This window comes from Mytilus edulis, chromosome 8 (genome assembly GCF_963676685.1).
Source record: "Mytilus edulis chromosome 8, xbMytEdul2.2, whole genome shotgun sequence".
In the NCBI taxonomy this organism is placed as follows: domain Eukaryota; kingdom Metazoa; phylum Mollusca; class Bivalvia; order Mytilida; family Mytilidae; genus Mytilus; species Mytilus edulis.
In genome coordinates this window covers 34679777-34686555 of record NC_092351.1, presented here as the reverse complement: position 1 = coordinate 34686555, position 6779 = coordinate 34679777, and positions in this window count along the sequence as shown.

Here is a 6779-nt window from a genome sequence, read left to right as displayed (position 1 = left end):
TGTATTTCACTTAGTTAAAACAATACGATTAGATTTTTTTGTCTATTTCCTAGCACTATTTTTTTTTCTTTATTTTTTTCGAATATTGTTTAAATATTTTAAGGATTATTTTGTTTCATCATAATTATTTTTTGTACTAGGATATCTTTTTCTAACGAGAATCATTGAATGATGACTCATAACATGCATAATATTCTGCATTGAACCTGAAGTAGCACTATTTTTGTTCAGCAGGATTAAACTCTTACAGTGACTTAATACTACAGCACCGTCGAAATTGGAAAAGTGGAATGATTTCCAATGAGACAAATATTTATCAATAACTGGAAGGGGTCAAAAGCTCATGAATAGTAAACAGATCCAGCGAGTTTGGCACTGTTTATGTTGCTCATGTTAGTATAAAACCTGGTGGTATTAGTCTCACTTTGTAGGTCACATTCGAACAAACGAGGATTGAATTGTGGTTACAACAGCTGGAACATATGAGTCGACATCTGTGAAATAGACATTCCATAACTGTACACCAACTCGTTATTGAAGACGCATTTATATATAAGATCGTTTGAACATGCATATTTCAGGAAGAAAACATCCCTGATCTCGTAGATATATTTACGGATCAAAATAACTCCAAATGCAGGAACATAATAAGGACATTTATGAATTGTTAATATAAGTATTAAGACGCGTCCTGTCCATCATTTGTTACCAAAATAACATATTGTAAAAACACTTGTATATTTTGAATTATTGAATACAAATTTGTCTTCTTGACTATTTTGGTTTGTTTTTATTTCGTCAAGTTTTCGAAATATAAAAATGTAACGAGATGGCTGAATGAAGAGGGTCTTGCCTCAGTTTGTTTGTTGTTTTTTTTTTTGTCGTTTTTGTTGTTTTTTTTTTTGTCGTTTTTGTTGTTTGTTTTGGGTTGGGTTTTTTTTGTTGTTGGTTTTTTTTTGTTTTTTTTTTATTTATTTATTCATTTACAAGATTGATCGTTTATATAAATATACAGTGTTAATTTCCATTGTTTAACCCAAGCGTACATTTTAGATAAATAAATTGAATGAAAACTACGGTTCCTAATTTGTGCCTTGGAATTAAAAATTCGATATGCATCATTACTTTCTTTTGTTTACAACTCTGTCTTGTATTGTTCTGGTCGTACTATTTCAAATATTCAATTTCATGACTGTATCATGTGTACCCATAAGTTTACCATAGTACTATCATATGGTTGGGTTAAAAATTAATGGTAAACCCTTAGGCTAGTTTTTACTGTTTTAATGTTTAATCTTACCGTTTTAATTTCTTGACATAACTGCACGACTCGATTCTCAATTATATGTGTTAAGATAATCGTTGCAAAGAATCCTGCTCAAACTTTAGTGAAAGACGGGGTTAATCTTGCTTTGTTGTGAGAGTTTATATTCTTTGTTGAGGGCAATTGTAGTGACCTGCAATACAAGTTCCATTTAATTGAGTTTAGTTATTATATGTCTTGTGTTTCTGTCTCTGCCCTTGGTTTTCTATATGAGTCTATTGGCACGAGAAACTTCATGTGAGCTTGACCTTTGCCCTCAATGTAAAACTTGTATATTTTGTTTGAATTAAATGGAAAATTAACTGTATGATTGGCATTCGTACCACATCTTCTAAGATATATTAGATACATAAGATATATTGTTAGTTTAGTGTACCACAATGACCCTTTTATCAAAATCCTTTTTTTTTCACAAGAATCTCTTGACCAGACTATGACTTTTTGACTCTTGACCTTTGCATATTGGATGTGTCTCTTGGTATGATTACCTTGACGTCAAGTCAGGAGTCTCTGGTTTTTGTTAGTCTTGTATATTTTTAATTGTAAGTTGATTTTATAATTTGAAGTTTGAACTGGTACACATTTTGTTAAGAGCCCGACTTTGGAAGAGGGATTTTCTCGCTTTGTTGAAGATATAAAAAAGAAGATGTGGTATGGTTGCCAATGAGACAACTATCCACAAAAGACCAAAATGAAACAGACTTTAACAACTATAGGTCATCGTATGGCCTTCAACAATGAGCAAAGCCCATACCGCATAGTCAGCTATGAGGACTCATAAATGGCCTTTGACTGCTTTCTGCTCTTTTGACATTGTTACTGTCTCTTTTACACATTCCACATTTCCATTCTTAATTTTTTAGAATGTTTGGTTCAAATGAAACTAAATCCTTTAATTTCCGTGAATATCAAGTAAGAAAATTTACTGCTTCAGTAGCATCATGTTCTGCCAGCTGTGATAGATAATGCAAAATGTTTCAATCATTTTACCTTAGATTTCATTTCATGGACATGTAGGTATGGATAGTCTGCTTTTACATCATAAAAATTCACACAGAAGGTATACGCATATCAATACACTGAACTCAATGCTAAGAACCATTAAAGTACACTTAGACAGAGAGCTCAATCTAGTGAAACACTTTGTTAAGTTGGTCACATTTAACTTGATATCACTGTCTGTTACCAAACTGCACCGAGATCCTGAAAAAAAAATGTGCAAGTTCAGTTTATCTAAAAAAAAGAATTCAATGGAAGAAAATAAGCTGATTACTGAAATAAATGTAGAATATGTCTATTAATCACAGATGCCCCTGCTTGTGAAAAAAATGAGTAAACTTCCACATATAGATGCAGGATTCGCGTAATTTTGACCGTTTTGTGACCATAAGCATTGTGAATAAGTTTCAAAACATTTGGCTGAGGCAAATTAAAGGTAAAGAACGGAAACAATAGATTTAGCAGTTTTCCTATCTCAAGGCTCTTGGTTGACATTTGTATCATTGGTACTCGTACCACAACTTTTAACATCTAAAAAAACATGAACAGTGACGCCATCGTGACCCAATATTGAGCTTTACAGATCTGTGTTATGGGGTAATGTGAATCGCGTATAAGGTTCATAACATTTGATTGAGTCAGACTTATTTAAAACAAAGGAAACGAAAGAGTCAGCACTTTTTATATTTTTTTAAAGGGACATGATAACTCTTGAACGGTAAAAGTGATACTTAAAAATTTCAAATTAGATTTTGTGTTGAGGTGGGGATCCCGCTTACATGTTCAACCCGCCTTATTCGGTATGTATGTGCTTGTGGTAAGTCATGAGCCTGTAATTCAATGAATGTCGTTTTTTATGTGTTACATACTTGTTTTTCGTTCATTTTTTGTACATAAATTTGTTCGTTTATTTTCTCGTTTGGATATTGTTTTACAATGTCATTTCAGTGCCTTTTATTGCTGACTATATGCGGTATTGACTTTGCTCATTGTTGAAAGCTGCATATGACCCATAGTTGTTAGTGTTTGTGTGATCTGGTCTTTTGTGGAGAGTTCTTATTGGCACTCATGCCACATACGGGGGAGGGTTGGGATCCCGCTAACATTTTTAACCCCGCCTTATTTTATATGCACGTGCCTATCTTGTTTTTCGTTTATTTTTTGTACATAACTTATACCGTTTGTTTTCTCGTTTGAATTGTTTTACATTGTCATGTCGGTGCCTTTAAAAGCTGACTTTGCGGTATGAACCTTGCCCATTGTTGAAGACCGTGTTGGTGACCTAGGCTACATTGTATAATTGTTAATTTCTGTGTCATTTAGTCTCTTGTGGAGAGTTCTCATTGGCACTCATGCATCAGCTCCTTTTATATATTGTGTTTAGGTTTTGAAGTATTTGATTGAGGCAAACTAAAGTAAGAAGAGCAGAACCCGTTTTTATGGGACATTCGGGACAGACGGACTAGTGTAACTCTTTATGTTCCTAAATCATGGCGCCAACACAGAAGTTCTTACTATTGTGCTGGTGATACACATCCCACTAGCACTGTCATTAACACATGTACAATTAATTTTATTATAAAAATAATATTCAATCTTAATCTTGATTTCTTTATTTTTGGCCGAATGATTATATACATGCCCTTCACAACGACTGAATGAGTATCAAATTTGACAAATTTATTGTACATAATTATACATTTTATTATATTTATAACTTTTTTTCCAACTAATTAAAGTTTACCAACTTATTGATCATAACTTTCCTTTATATGTCTTTTAATATTCTGTTTTGAACAAAAAGATTTCTAACATATACTTCACATGTATTTCTTTCAAATCTGACATTATTAAAAATCCATTAAATAAAATTCAGTCGAACTTGATAATAAATGTGCAATCAAATATATATGCAAGTCGTCAACTGGTCAAGTGGCTAGATGCACATATCGTTAGCCATATAAATGTTCCGGACCATATGAGTATTTGGACCATACGCGTATGGTCATGACCATATGCGTATACTCATATGGTCCGACCATACGCGTATGGTCCGACCGTACGCGTATGGTCGGACCATATGAGTATAATACTCGTTTGGTTATTAACGGGCCGGACCATATGAGTATTTGGACCAGATAGGTATATTTATTTTTCCAAATTACATTATAAACGTTTCAATAATACAAGAACTTTATCTAAAAAAAAACAGTGATGGTTTAAAACATGACAATTTTTTAATTTTATAATAAAAAAAACTACGTAAAAATTTAATATTGATGCCATAGTTAGTTTTCATCGCTAGTTACATTAGTTCATGTAGGCTTGGATGACATTCACTTCCACACGGTATCCGGCATAGCTTTTTTGCATTTGCAAGTTTTGTGCACGATCTTTTTCATTTACACATTTTGTTTGCGAGTGAAAAACAAGCCTTTTTTGCAGCTGCGTACAGTGATACCGAGGTCTTTGGAAATTCTGATGTCTACAGTGTTTTAAGAAGCTCTAGATCTCAAATATCGTAAAATGGTTGACTGCAATACACTATCTTCACAACACAACTTAAATAAACTAATAGTATGCTACTTTCCAGTGACTTCTTATGTAACAGTTCATTAAGAAATTTTTGGAATTTAATTTTTTAGTCGACATATTGCCATTTACTCGTAATAACAAATCGGTTATGACCATCGGTAATGACCATCGGTATAAAATGTGTTTACTTTAAATTTGACAATTAAGTAAAATTAACAATGTGAAACTTCTTATTTTTATTTAGCTTATCTTTTTATTATAATATAACGATAAAATTACCTATATGATAGCGTCTTTTGAATGAACGGTCATACCATATGAAGAGTTTAGAAGTATTAAAAGTAAACTGTAACAGAGTGTTAATTACCCCGACCATACGCGTATGGTCGGACCATATGAGTATATACCCATATGGTCATGACCATACGCGTATGGTCCAAATACTCATATGGTCCGGAACATAAACAACATGTCCTAATTGGGTGGTTTTAAAACTTCTAGCATAGGTGGATCCAGGGGGCGTCCCCCAAACCCTTTGTGGGGGAAATTTGGTTGATTATATAGGGAATCATTGAAGCATGAATGAAGCGGGCCCCCTTAGGAAAAGTTCTGGATCCACCACTGTGTAGACATATTTACGTAAATAAGGGATGAATAAAGGGAAAAAAAAGAAAACAGCATGACTGAATTAAATAAAAAGATGTTTGATGTACTGTATACTTCGGTTTGTTTTAAAAATCTATACGATGCTTTATTTTTATCTAGTTTCCTTATCAAAATAATTAAAATGAGAAGATAAATACCTTATAGCTTCCTTTACCGTCGATGCTAAAATGTTTAATGTTATAAAATAATTTTAGCGTCTTTGACCTACTTTACCTTTTTATTCGGAGACTTGCGGTTATCTTCTGTTATGTTCAACGGGAACATTAGAATGATCTAGAATAGAACTAAGATGGAACCAAGAGCGGATCAAGGGGGGGGGGGGGGGTGGGGGGGGGGTCCTTCGTGGGGAAAATTTGGTTGATTATATATGGAATCATTGAAGCATGAATGAAGCGGGCCCCCTTAGGAAAAGTTCTGGATCCGCCACTGTCTAGACATATTTACGTAAATAAGGGATGAGTAAAGGAAAAAAAAAAGAAAACAGCATGACTGAATTAAATAAAAAGATGTTCGATGTACTGTATACTTCGGTTTGTTTTAAAAATCTATACGATGCTTTATTTTTATCTAGTTTCCTTATCAAAATAATTAAAATGAGAAGACAAGTACCTTATAGCTTCCTTTACCGTCGATGCTAAAATGTTTAATGTTATAAACAAATTTTAGCGTCTTTGACCTACTTTACCTTTTTATTCGGAGACTTGCGGTTATCTTCTGTTATGTTCAACGGGAACATTAGAATGTTCTAGAATAGAACCCAGATGGAACCAAGAAGTTGGGTTGCCTTAACCAAACAACCCGGATGTTGAACCAGTTACCATGGTTTCGAACCAAAGAACCAAGGTTCAGAACCAGAAAACCCAGATGGAACCAAGGTTTAGAACCAGAGTGCCCGGATATAACCTAATTGCATTCGGAATTCTCATGACTTTTTATACCTTCAATGTATTTTCCAAATCATTTATTTATTTAGTATATTTATATATAATTGTTTTTTTTGGGGGGGAGGATGGTTGTATAATCAATAACAATGTAAACCCCGATTGCAGTGCGTTATGAATAACACAAGGTATGTTAAAACCGAACATCATAAAAGTTAACCAAGTTTAACATTGCCAGAAGGAGTTATAATAGTAATTAGTGATTATATGTCAAAAATTACAAAAGTAAAATAAGATAAGGATGCAAAATGTTTAACCATGCCAATACGGATAGAAATACTGGTTTCAATAACCGAAAATACTGACAAAATACA